This window comes from Mytilus galloprovincialis, chromosome 7 (genome assembly GCF_965363235.1).
Source record: "Mytilus galloprovincialis chromosome 7, xbMytGall1.hap1.1, whole genome shotgun sequence".
Classification (NCBI taxonomy): domain Eukaryota; kingdom Metazoa; phylum Mollusca; class Bivalvia; order Mytilida; family Mytilidae; genus Mytilus; species Mytilus galloprovincialis.
This window is the reverse complement of record NC_134844.1, coordinates 43,171,906-43,186,954: the sequence shown is the minus strand read 5'-3', so window position 1 is coordinate 43,186,954 and position 15,049 is coordinate 43,171,906. Positions and strand designations below refer to the sequence as shown.

Below are 15,049 nucleotides of genomic sequence, written 5' to 3'. Positions count from 1 at the left end.
TTTTAGTTTGTTCTTATTTTTAGTTTTGGCTTTAGTTTTTAATAAACATGTATGTGATCATTGTCGTCTGGTAATTTTTAAACATTGTTTTTGCTTACTGTGTACGGATAAAGGGTTTAAGTGAATTATCTATCTACAAAATTGATAGGATATAATTGCTTAATCTAATGTCATGATTAGATATTGTACAGAAAGAAGTGGCACATTTGCTTTTTTATAGTATAATAAGTGACGCAAATTTGAAAAACACAAGCTCATACAAATCCGAGTTATATTTGTGAACTTAACATGCGGTTCTCAGGACGAAGATAGAAATTTCAACTTCTATATTTAGCTGTCATCCTTCCAATTTATCAAACGTTTTATAAAGCATATAATTTGTTACATGATGATTGCATAATATCCACTTTTCTCACACTGTGTCAAAACAATCACTATTATTTGTATTGAAATTTGTAAATATCACTTATGAAATGACAAAGGGAACATTACTGCAACAAAATGAAATACGAGACACAAACAAAAAGATTTTGAAATAAAACAATTGAAGAGAAAACCAAACAAACTGTTTCGACATTTGAGTGTTATTTCTGAAATATTGCCATGTATTATTTTGCCTAGAATGTTTCATTTAATAATCTTCCCAAATCTACCTTAACCACAATCAATAATCATTATATTGTTTTAGTTTTATATTGTATTCTTTTTTTTTTTTGTGACATCTTAACAGGAATAGTAACTAATGCAAAAATGTAGAACAAAAGAAGATACGCATGCGCCAATAATTAAAAAACTTGCAATTGATGCTGTTGGAGCATTTGATACCATCATGAAGGTTTGCTTTCTTTTTCTTACCTTAAACCATATAAGTTTTGTGTTTTGTTTACAAAAGACAGCAAGAGGATATATATATCAGAGTATAAACAATGCCGCTGTACAGTCGTTGATAATACAAGAAAAATCACCAGTAGTTGCAACATATTGCATGCAGTTGTGTCTTTCTACAGAGCACTGTTTGGGATTTTTATATGGAAAGTCGACAGGAACCTGTCAGTTGTCTTCATTCAATCATAATACAGCAGACAGATCTGATCAAGTAAATCAAGGATGGATGTATTACGAAGTATTCAAAGGTTAGTTATCACATACATCATTAACACAAAACACTACAAAAGAATCATGTTTGACGTTCGAAAAAAATAGTTAAAGGGCCAAATAAAGTACGAAGTTGAAGAGCATTGAGGACATACAAATACCTAAAAGTTTTGCCAAATACGGCTAAGGTTATCTATTCCTGAGATAGAAAAGCCTTGGTATTTCAAAAATTTAAAGTTTTGTAAACAGTTAATTTATTAGTATGACCATATAAATGACATTTCATGTCAACACAGAAATGCTGACTACTGATCTGATAAAACCCTCGGGGAATAAAAACTCCACAATTAAATCCATCGACCCAGTGGTTGTAAATAAACTCATAGATACCAGGATTGAAAGTTTATATTTGCACCCGACGGAAAAAATATCAAATAGAAAGTGCAAAATAAAAACAGACTGCAGCATTCAAAAGTTTCTGTCAATTCTAAGTTATTTAGGTATATTGATACATAGAATTTAAACAGTTTTTTTAACAGAACGTATATGAAATAATTGTGTGATAACCGATTAGTCTCTAAAAAAAACAACACGTGTTAAATTATAACTGACTTCTCACCATCAGATGATAAAGCACTTACGGTAAAACTTTTATTTTCAAATTCATATAATAACACAACACCTTTGAAACATGATAAAAAATAAATCGCTTTTCAATAAAACAAAATTGTTATACCACTTTTTGTTATTCTAATAAAAAAAAAATAATATAATGAACATAAATAATATATTTACCAATGATGCCAGATAACGATTATTTGATTACATTGGAAACGCACTATTTTCTTAGCCAGTATACATGTAGACTTTTTTAGGATGGAATAACCAAATACGTAAACTATGAAACAGAATGATTAAAATGTGTATTTAAGATTGAATTATATAACTAACTAACTAAGGTTTATAATGATAAGTCGTTGGTGTGTTTTGTGAACTAATTATTAACTATATAAAATAAAGTTGAGAATGGAAATGGGGAATGCGTCAAAGAGACAACAACCCGACCAAAGAGCAGATAACAACCGAAGGTCACTAATGGATCTTCAATATGGATACATCAGGGTACCTTTTTCCTAAAGCTACGCCACTAAGTTGATTGTAACAGCTTTAGTCTAATACACTATGTATCAATGTTAAAAAATAGGAAGAAATTAAAATGTCGTAAAACGAAAAAAAATGAGCAACAATCACCTCTCCAAAAACCGGGCGGGATCAAACAGTCTAACAGTTTCTGCATCTTTAGTAACACCAGTTGTTTTGTAAATAAAGTCATCATAGATACCAGGACTAAATTTTGTATATACGCCAGACGCGCGTTTCGTCTGCTTAAGACTCGTCCGTGAGGCTCGAATCCAAAAAAGTTAAAAGGGCCTCACGGATGAGCATTGAGGACCAAAAAGCATAGATGAAAAGTGGAAAGTAAACTGTTTTTTTTTCTAACCTTGAAATACTTACCAATTCAAATTCAATCAGTACATTTAAATTTGAGTCGCATGTTTATCACACAAGAACATTATATAAACAATAGTGTAAAGCAACACAAACATTGAATAGAGGAAGAATTTGACAAATATTACATCAATTTCCTTACATGACATATTACTTTTTAATTTAGGTTGCCATTCATCCAACTGTCCTCATGATTATACTTTAATAGCCGAGGCATGTTTGTGTCTTAGAGTTAACGATGCACTGCCCTATGACAAAGCAAAACAAAGTTGTATTGATGCCGGAGCAGAGTTAATCAGAATTGATTCGGCGTTAAAGCAAACATACTTACAACAGTATCTAAGTAAGTCGCAATAACCTTTATAGTCAGACTTGTAAGAATTTAAGCAACAATCATTTTTATTCAAAACGTTCAACTTAAAACCTTTCTTAATGCATCGCACTTATCTTATTCCGTGTTAAGTAATAGTATGCAAACAATCAGTCAAGTTCAAATACTGGTGGATACTTATACTTGGTTCTATATATTTCATACGAATGTACAAGAAACGCATTTAAAGAATATTCCTCCGCAACTGTATTGAAGTTGCACATATTACAAATTCTATCGTTTCTGTTCATATATAAAAGTCTTTCAATTTCACTGTTCAAGTCATATTCATGAAAACATTCGATGATAATATTTTTTATATCTCTTATTAATACTACTCGTAAGAGAAATCTGCATGCCTTGAACTTAATTTTTTTTTTGTAAAACAGAAATATATGAAAAAAATGAAAATAACACGTTATAAATTGTATCATCCGACGCGCTTTTCTGAATTTACCTTAACCAGGAACGCTCAAAGCCAAATATTTAAAAGTCTCACCATCATCTGACATTGTATCATATAAGAATTTACTTTTAAAATGTTGTTTGAACTCAGCACAAAAAACATCTTCAATTATATAAAATATCAATATTTTGTGTCAACCATACATACTTATGACATTGTTATATAATAGGTCAATTTTATTACATGACCAATTCAATTTTAGTTTACTTTTAACACGACTTGCTTCGAGTATTTCATTACATCAGTTTTTTATCAATTTACATCTATATTTCATCATTTTACAAATACCTCAATATATGCAATAGGACTTTAACTGAAAATCGAAAAAATAGTGCATTTATCTCATTTATCGTTTGAAATAATACTGATTGTATTCTTACAAAATGAGCCAATATTTGTATAGAAAGCACATAAAATCTGCAAAAGAACATTATAAAATTTGTCTTAAAATCATCAAATTTCGAATTTCTATTTAATAGATATAAAAATCTTAAACTGATTGAACTTATCTATTGTTTTAACTGTATTTGTTGTTGTAAATAAACTATGTTTAATAATTCATGTTGGTGTTTTTTTACTTAACCAGTTTCCTGTTCTGGGTACTAGTATTTTGTATGTGACTTTTGTTTTTGTATATTCCCCCATTATATTTCCTTATTGGTTTTCTGTAATGCTTTGTCTTATTTTAACATGTTTTCTGTAAAGTAAAACAAAATTGCAAAAACGCCTGTACCAAGTCAGGAATATGATAGTTGTTATCCATTCGTTTGATGTGTTTGAGCTTCTGATTTTGCCATTGGACTTTCCCGTTTTGAATTTTCCTCGGAGTTCATTATATTTGTGATTTTATGTTTTGCAAGAAACTTGTTATTTTCAAAGTCTAAAAATAGAATTTGTTCGGTCTTGGACATGGTTATTGACCTAGAAAAAGTGTGAATGCTAAACACATAGGTTTAATGTTCCAAATTATAATTGTCTGAAAATGTTAATACATTTTGTTTTCTTAACTTTTTATATTCAATGTAATGAAAGAAGATAGTAAACAAATATTGCAATTGGGGCTTCCTGATTTTGATTTCGATGCTTGCTATTCTAAAAGCAATTTCAATACACTCAAAAGTCATATCAGATGTTTATTTCAGTTTATTCATTGTCTAGTTTTAAATACAGTTTACTGTTCCTCTTGATGTTAAAACATTGTATATTAGGAGTCAAATATTATCATTCTCAAATAGTCAGATCTATTTTAAAAGAAATGAGGTTATCTGTAAACGAAAATGAATTTTTCATCAAAAGCCCACATTAAAATTTCTGTACTTTTAATTTTGTTTATGAAGGTAAGGGTTCATTTTTGACGTCGCTACAAAGCTCTTAGATACTCCGGTATATTGTTTTCGATATCGATATTTGCGAGAACATGACGAATTACTATAGTTAACGTGATTCGGTCAGTTTCGGAAAGTGAATCATATATAGCAATTGTATTATCATGGGCTTATTTCCATTACATCGACTTTAAACTTTAACATAGTTTTACTTTAATTTTCATTGTTTAGTATTTCATTATTCCACCAAAATTATACACAGGCAACACATATCTTTGTGTCAACAGTTAATTTAACTTAGAATTCAAGTGCACTGCCCGTCGATGATTATTCAAGAACCATATTTTGTACACACACGAATAATTGATTGTATAACAACACCCATGTTCTTATAAACAGAATTTTGATACATATCATAGATAGGTCCACTTTATCAAATCGATGCATACAACTCTAAGGATGACAAATCATAGAAAGTTATATTTGGGTAAATTTACATACTTATCTTTCACAAGAATCTGACATGTATATTCTTGGTCTTCCGGTTGGTTACTTTCAATTATAAACTTATCTGCGGCCAAGCTTAGCAAAAGGCCGTGCGACATAATCAGTCCAAAACAACTTTTTTCCGATCAACTATTTAAGGAACGATCGTTGTCTTTGGTCAATTCCAAACTTCGACCTCAAATAAACTTGTATGCCCCGCCCAAGAACACGAAAATAAGACGCGTGTTATAAATAATCAAAATGTTGAATGGGCTGATCTTATACAGGATTTGTTATCTAATGGCAATATTGCTTATGAACATGTGCGAAAGTTCTAGCAAGGTCCTATTTTATTGATGAATTTGATAACAAAGACCCTTATAGAAAATAGTTTACCACGTAATAACTACTTAGAGACATTGAAAGAAGATTTGGATTTGGGTTTTTATAATTCTTTTCCATTCGTAATCAATTGTAATTGAATTTTTAAAATACTACACAGGTTGAAAAAAGCTGTAAAGCTCTATTCTTCTGGTATGTTCAACTTATTATGAAATCAGAAAACAAAATTGCATTCAATTGAAATCAAAACTGTGCATTTATATTTACAGGCATTCATTCAAAAGTTAACAGTCTATCGTTAAACATCATCTTAAAAACAAACTGACTAAACTAAATGTTGGCCTTGAAACTGCCATCAGATTATATGTCCATTGATTGTCATGACATTTTGTTTCAGGTAATACTATAGGGTCTGCTGTGCAGAGACTATACATTCAAGGAGAAAAGATTAGAAATATCTGGCAATTTACTGACGGAAAACAAATGGAATACTTCAGCTGGGCATTAGGACAACCAAACAATAAGGTTGGAGAATCATATTTGTTTCTTTCACCAACAGTTCAGTACAAGTGGGAGGATGGTGGTAAAGGAACGTTTGCTTTCATTTGTGAAATTTTGCTGTGAGATTTCGTTATTGCATTAATTCAATAAACGGTTTTTAATAACTACTGTGTTTAAGAAGACGTCTTATGTAATAGACAAGTAAAATAGAATAAGCACTATTTGCAAAAGACGAAACTCTAATCAAGAAAATACTGGATATTCGTAATATGGTTACATCTAGCAGAAAATCATGTTAATCTTAAAATAAAAAATAAGAAATTAAAGATGTGTAATGGATAGAATAAATATTACAAAATGCATTGATTCGGTAGGTTTTTGAAATTGAAACATAGTACAACTTATTACACATCAAACGAATGAGTTTACAACACATTGGTGCTCCGTTTTAATGAAGATTCTTAATTATAACCAACATTTGTTAACAGAGTGAAAATATGTGGTATGAGTGCCAATATGACAGCCCTAAATCCAAGTTGCAATGTGTAAAAAAACTATTATAGGTCAAAACACTGAGCCTAAGCTCACACCGAAAAGACAGCCATCAAGGGAACCAAAATGACTAGTGTGAAGGAAAACTAAATTTCTCATCTATGTAAAAAATGAGAAACGGGAAACACTACTGACAGGTTGGGGACAACCCGCCGAATGGGCAACTGTTTCCAAAATGAGAAAAAATCCCTCATTTAAGTATCATTTGTAAGTGCTAAAAACATATTATACAAAAGACGAATAAACCTATCTTGATTTACTGAAAAGTTACAAGCCAACAACAACTTCGAAAAATTAGCAATTTTCAAGAACTGCAACTTTTAAAAAACCCATAATAAAACTATTGTTCTTTGAAAAAAGTTGTTCCATTTTAAGATTATAGCACAATGTTGACTGCTGTATATTTGACATTATTACCTATTGTGTCTGTTTGTTTTTGTTCACGAATCGTTTACAATTTAATGGAATATGCGACTGTCATACAAGTAAGAGGTTTAGCTAGCTATAAAACCAGGTTCAATCCTTCATTATCTACATAAGAAAATGCCTGTACCAAGTCAGGAATATGACAGTTGTTATCCATTCGTTTGATGTGTTTGAGCTTTGCCATTTGATTAAGGACTTTCCGTTTTGAATTTTCCTCGGAGTTCAATTTTTTTTGTGATTTTTCTTTTTTCTATTTTTGTTTTGGTGCCATTTCATGCTAAAAGACCCAGTTTAAAAAATGTAGTTTTAAGCCCTATCAAATGATTACTTAAATGAGGGGTTGTTACTCATTTTGGGAATATTTTCCCTTTGGAGGGTTTTCTCCAACCTGTTATGAACCATGCATGCATGTACATCAACAAACTACGACATCCAGTGAACAACAGGTTAATCTATATGGTAGTGATTGCTAACGAGTGATAACTGATAGTAAACTAAATTATCTAAATTTTGTTTTAACTTACTCAAAAAATGCACGAAATTCATTACTTTCATTGTTTAAAATTAACGTGTATAATATAGTCGTTGAAAATTATTTGCCTCCAACAGTATAAACAGCAATACAGATCGTAAGCTTGCATCAACTTACCCAAAAATGATTTAACTAAAACCTGAACATTTTGACATTTTATTTTATTCATGTAGGTTTTCTTGATATAATCACAACTTCCTTGAAAATGGCCAAATCAAAAGCTCAAAAGCAGAAAACACATAAAACGAATTGATTACAATTGTTATATTCCTGACTGGGTACATACATGTTCTAATGTATACCATGTTGGATTAAAGCTGTTTTTATATGTAATGATATTTTATATTTTGCACAACTCTCCAAAACAGAAATAGAATTACATTATGTAATTAAAACTTAATAAAGATGTAGAACACTACATAATGATTTACATAAAGGCATAGTACCCTGTCTAAAACGGAGATAATCAAAGCCAAGCATGATTAAGTACTGATGTTTGTGAGGATATTATTAGATTTGAAATGTTGTTTCAAATTCTTGGGTTTATTTATTCATTATTACTGAATTTATATGTTATATTTATTACACTTGTAGAAACTATTTTATCTTATATTTGCGCATATCTTACATTGCGATCACATGAATTGTAGTTGTAGCGGTTTTAAATTTAATAACGTTACGCCTTTGTCTCATCTTACGTTGTCTAGAGTTCATATTCATTGCAAGTTATTTTCATTTTGAGACACATCGTTATTTGTTTTGAGATTATATTTGGTAAGAGATATTTATGAACATTTTTAAGAACAATGATATTTATTTAACCTATCGTATCTTTTATCAGATAAGATAACAGAACTAAAATAAATTTATTTCAACTTACCTTTTAATTTGCAGGATTTTTTTTTGAAGCGTGAAAAAAGGAGATTCCTTTTGCTTGTTTAATTTAATGTCAAGTGTTTTAATTTATGTTTTACTTACGATGTATGTTAATGTGTATTTGTCTTTTATTGTAGAGAATCAAATATGATACTGATAGTATATGAATCCAAATGTATTTTGATCAATAAAGATACTTAGTTTACCCGCATATTCGATTATATCGACTTTTTGTATGTGATCCGAACATATATGATCGTCAAACGGTCAAACAAACCTTTTTTGTTGATTGGTCTTCAATTTCATCAAAAACTACCTCGACCAAAAACTCTAACCTGAAGCGGGACGAACAGCCGGAAGAACGGACGAACGAACGAACGGACGGACGAACGAATGGACGCACAGACCAGAAAACATAATGCCCATAATTGGGACTTAACAACCTCACGAAAGTGTTCACGGCATGGTTTTCAAAATAGAAAAAGTCACCGTCAGACTCAATGGGACATTAGAATAAAAATTATCTCATTGACTTTTTTGCAGAAATTTGAAACATAAAACACATTAACATCATTTAATATCGCAAAATTTTGAATTGAGACAAAAGTAAAAAAAACCCAACAAAGTGGCAACTGTAATTAGCCTAACAAACACCATCAACAACTAAATTAAGGTCAGGGGCCGTATGCATAAAACATCTTAACTTAAGTATTCCTTAAACTTAGATTTCACTAAGAATTTCCTTAGTTAAGGTAGATACATGGTATACCGCCATCTTGGATTGTACAATCACAGTAAAAAATCGGTCTAGTTATTTGCCTAAATCTGCAAATTTGGAGACAGATTTGCAATTTTAAGGTTAGACTGTTTAATTATATAAAGAAAACTTGGTAATTTATTGTATAACTCAAAATATTTAAACAAATATCATTTTTTTTTGCTTTTAGAATCATTTTTTTTCAAATGGGCCATTTAAGGGAAGATAACTCTTTTAGTAAACAATTTATACTGGACTGATAGGGAATTTTTTTCTTTTTACTTGTAGCAAGAAACCAAGTTCGGTGACACCATTTTTTCTTTTTATTTTCTTAAAATATATTACAAAAACTATCTTTTCACAATTTATTTCAAAATTCTATCTCATAGATTTTTTTTTATGCACACAAATGTGTTTTTCTATGAACAATCTAACCAAATTTAGGCAATTTTCAACGACTCATAGGAAGAAAAATAGCACGGTGACCAATACTTTTTATTATATTTTTGAAAAGAGCATAGTAAAATCTTCATTTTGGCTAAGTATAAGAAAATTCTGTCTCAAAAAATATTTAGATTAAATTGATATAGGTATGTAAAACAATTCAATTGAACGTAACATAGTATAATGATAACAATTGGTGCATATAAGACAACACTTTTTATGGTTGATGTTTTGACGGTTGAGCATTGGAAGAAAAATATTTCGGTAATCCAAAATTTTCCTCTACTTAATCTTTAATTATCTTTCATGGTTGTAATATTTTCTGGAGACAATATGTTTTAAACGCTATTAAAACAAGATCAAGGTTTCAGTGTCGTAGCATAAGACTAAGTGTAGCATTGTAAGCATGACATTATTGTGCTAACAAATAATTTTACAAAACACTTTTTTCGATAAAATGTTCACTATAATCGTTCAGCTTATTATGCGCTGCCACCTCCCTTTCCATACTCCTTGCTTACATTTGCTTATGGTTTTAAAAAAAATCTATTTTGATGTGAAATTAACATTTTTATCACTTCCCTTTTACAACAAAAAAAGGGGGAGGGTAGATTGTTTTCCCAGAAATCCATATACAAACTTACTAGGATATTTTCCGAAAGTCCTACAATCTTTACTTAAACAAAATATTACAGGAAGTATATTCTCCACATCTTAACGTACTTACCAATATTTTCGGAACCGCAATATATCTCACTGAGTATATAAGGTAATATGAAAAAAATAATTTAATACCTTTACGAGTAAGGTATTATAAATGCCTTACATAACCGACGAATTCCATGGGGGTGAAGCAGTCGGGACTTCTAATTGCCGTAACAGTGATTCTAAACAATCAACCTAATTGTTTAAACAAAATGCAGGTCCATGCTTCCCCTTATGAAAGAAATCCGCTTCTGATTTTGTCCCTGTAAGTGATTTTTTTTAGGGTATGCCCTACATCTTCAGAATAAAACTGAATTGAAAATTCAAATGACGCCCCCCCCCCCCCAAAAAAAAATAACCCCACACACATGTAGAAAATGTGGTTTTGCATGCTGTCTCTTCATTCCTTGATTCGGTTTAAACTAACGGTTACAATTGACACCGCGCGGTGTATTTTAACAATTTAAAAAAACGTTCACGTACAGAGTAAACAAAAGAAAATAGTACCATGAATTACATGTGTGTAAAAACTGAGTACTTTTCGGTATTTAACAACGAGATTGGGAAATAGTATATATAACTACTCACTGTTATCTCTTGATTTGTTGATTATACGTGATTTGAAAATCACGATGATCGTTAATATTTACTTATTATTTAGCAATAAATAAACGAATAATTAGTATTTTATTACTTATACATATTGATCAATCAAATTGTAGGTAACATATTAATGTTCTACCAAAAACGCAAACTTTCGACTGTTTTTTTAACTATTTTTGAAAATTTAAGGTAGCTCTATATGTACCTTAGACTTAAGTGTTATCTTAGGCGTTTCCTTAGTATAAGGAGTTTTATGCATACCACTTAAGTTATGTGGGCGTGACTAAAAACAACTAAGATTTTACTTATGAAATACTTAGTTTAAGATTTTTATGCATACCACTTAGATAAAAAGGGCGGAGTTTCCTTAACTTAAGTGTTTACTAAGGAAAATCTTAACTTAAGTAGCTTATGCATACGGGCCCAGCATCTTAAAATGCTAAACAAGTAATTATTCGAAGACTTTAGAATTGCACATTTATCGTTGAACAATTGATAAAAAATGTGGATTTTCAACATTCAAATGGCTAATGTAAAGTGATATCAAAATATTTAAAAACGATCAATACCACAAAGCCCTAATAGAACAGTGGCATTCGTGTATTGCTGGATTCGTCCGAAGGAGTTGAAACCTTATTCTATAAAAAGTATTCACGAACCGAGGAATTAACACTATATATATTCAACATTTTCAATTTAAAACAAAAAGTCATGCGACTACTAATTTGAATAAATTCCGAGGGCCACGATTGACGCAGTTGTGTCCTCTTCAATGGTTTGCTTATTTTCATAATGTTGATCAATTCTATTAACAAATATTGAGAAACTTAAATTTTAGAATAATACTACCAGAATTATTTGAATAACAGTCAGCAATTAATACTATTCTTTTCTTTAACTTTTTAATTTTATAATCACCGATAACAACTTATTTCACCTTTAAACTGTAATGTTGGAAATAATAGATTATTTATATCAAACAATACAGATACGTACGTCTTATTTCTATGATCAATGTATGATATCAATATCAATTATCATAATGAATGGAAGTTTTCTGCTAATGAAAAAGACGTTTTAACGAAAAGGAGCATGTTTACACAAATTAATTACAAATTCAAACACGTTTCCTGAAATAAATATATTGCATGAAGGTTGAGATCAAATTATAGATCGTGTTCCTCAACACACTTGTAATTTTACTCTCGAGAACATCCTGCAACTCAAACATATAAATAAATCATATTTAGGAATAAATTTAAAAAAACATCAACCTTTATTCAGGCTTACAACATGAAATCACTCACCAAGTTACTTTTAACAATTCATTTTATAATTAGCATGGCAGAAAGTGGAAGTCATATAAAAGGATACGCAGATAGCAACTATGACTACAAATCTCTCAAAATATGGAAACTTTCAGAAATTTCAGATGTTCGTAGGTTTAGATGTTTGCAGTTGTGCCTACAAGTTGATGAATGCCTTGGTCTTTTCTTGCAACAAGAGAGTAAAATGTGTCATCTGTCATCATTTGATTACATTTCAACAGCCACTGTAATGTATTCACAACCATCCATAGTTCTATCTTCTACACAATGGATTTATTATCACGTGGTCAAAGGTATGTGTATGTATTGCCTGTTTGCCTGAGTAAAAACAGCAAAATAACAGTGACTTTAATTTTTTTTTTTCAGATCAAAACTAAAGCTCTTAATGACACAAATTGTATGGTTGTTCATTATGACCACGGTTCCGTTTTCTTATTCATACTTCAGGTTACATTTTCCTGTATCACGTCCAGAGTACGACAGCTGTTTTCTATTCGTTTGATGTGTTTGAGCTTTTGGTTTTGCCATTTGATTAGGGACTTTACTTTTTTAATTTTCCTAGAGTTCAGGGCCCGTATGCATAAAACATCTTAACTTAAGTATTCCTCGGACTTAGATTTCACTAAGTATTCCCTTAGTTAAGTAAAAATCTTAAGTCGTATGCATAAACTTACTTAAGTCTTCACTTAACTAAGGAATACTTAAATCGGAACCTTTCTCTAATTACCGTATAATATATTAGCTTATCGCATGTGCTGATCATCTGTTATGATTATTTACATTGATTGATCAATACATACTTATATTAAGATCTGGGTTAAATTGATGTCGGGATGTTAAACAATCCAATAACTAAAAACGGATGAAACATTAATGCATTAGAGAAAAAGTTGACGTTTTGATGTTTCCAAAACTTAACTCTACTTAATCTTTAATGCATCCTTCGTGGATGTTCTATTTTCTAGAGAAAACAATATAATTTAAACTCTAACAAAACATGATAAAGTTTCCAATGGTGTAGCACTAGTGTAGCATTGTAAGCAAGTGCTTACAAATAAATTAATTAAACTTTTTTTTTCAATATTTTTTTTTCTATAATCGCTCAGCTTTTTTCGGACTGTCGTCTCCCTTTCAGACCCCTGATTACGTTTTCTTTTTGGGTTTTAAAATATCTATTTCAATTTGAAATAAATATTTTTATCATTTCCCTTTTACAACCAAAAAAGGGGGTAGGATCAATTGTCCACGAATCCATATAAAAACAAGTGTATTTTTCAAAAAGGGGCATACAATCTTAACTAAGACACATGATTAGATTGATATATTTACGGCAAGGTATTATCAACATCTAAGTGCGATTATCAACATTTTCGTTTACAGCAACATGTTACTGCATATATAAGGAAACATGAAAAGTACGGTTAAGGTATCATAAATACGATCCAGGGGGTGAGTTGGAGGTCCTTTGGTTGAAACCCCTTTTTTAGACGATCAATTCATTTGAAGGGGACATAAAGTTAGAACCCCCCCTCCCTCTCATCCTAGGTTGGGATCCAGAAATTTTCATAAAGGAGGGGAGAGGGAACTGACTGCCATAAGAGTTCCAATGATTTTCAAAATAATCAACCAAGGTGTTCCCTCAATGGGATGTCCTTACCACCCTCCCTTAAATCCACCACTGGGTAGGTCTTAAAACTTTCCGATTTTGTAAGTGAAACAAATTGAGGGGATTTGCCTTACATCTTTAGAATAAAACTAAATAATTGAAAATTCAACCGATGCCGCTTACACACCCACGTACACAGAACACAAGGTTTTGCATGCATGCCGAATTCGTCTCTCTCTTTCTTTTCATACAGTTTTTTTTTTTTACTAACGGTTACAATTGATACCACGAGGTGTATTTTAACAGATCAACGTTATAAGTTATGTGTGTAAACATGCACGTACAGAGTAAACAAAAGAAAATAATAGCATGAAATCCATGCGTTTAAAAACTGAGTATACACAACAACGAGATTGAGAAATAAGGGTAGGTTGGAATTAATTAAATATATCTACCCTGTGTTATTACTTGATTTGTTGATTATAGGTGATTTTAAGAAAATTACAATGATCGTTAATATTCAGCAACAAACACACGAATTATTAGTATTTTATTACTGATATGACTATTTAATCACTTAAATTGTATCTATCCTATTCGTGTTCTGCAAAAAAAATCATACTTTTTACTGATTTTTTGTAGTACCTCCGAATATATTTATGGACCCATTTCCCATGTTATAACAGGAGATCTTAACATCGTTCAAGACCGAGAGTTAATAGTTATCAAAGGTACCAGGATTATAATTTAGTACGCCAGACGCGCGTTTCGTCTACATAAGACTCATCAGTGACGCTCATATCAAAATATTTATAAAGCCAAACAATTACAAAGTTGAAGAGCATTGAGGATCCAAAATTCCAAAAAGTTATGCCAAATACGGCTAAGGAAATCTATGCCTGGAATAAGAAAATCCTTAGTTTTTCGAAAAATTTAAACTTTTGTTTACAGGAAATTTATAAAAAAAAAATGACCACATTATTGATATTCATGTCAACACCGAAGTGTTGACTACTGGGCTGGTGATACCCTCGGGGACGAAACGTCCACCAGCAGTGGCATCGACCCAGTTGTGTAAATAGTTATCAAAGGTACCAGTTAAAATCATTCCTCAGTAAAGGACCTA

The 15,049-nt window shown here is 30.8% G+C and overlaps 1 long non-coding RNA gene across 1 annotated transcript; it reads left to right on the top strand.

Moving 5' to 3' along the window:
- Positions 1 to 730: 730 nt before the first annotated feature.
- LOC143081707 (uncharacterized) lies at positions 731 to 6,393 on the top strand. The gene is made up of 3 exons (XR_012980043.1): positions 731 to 1,133; positions 2,771 to 2,947; positions 5,991 to 6,393. It is a non-coding gene; the product is annotated as an uncharacterized LOC143081707 (long non-coding RNA).
- The last annotated feature ends 8,656 nt before the right edge of the window (positions 6,394 to 15,049 follow it).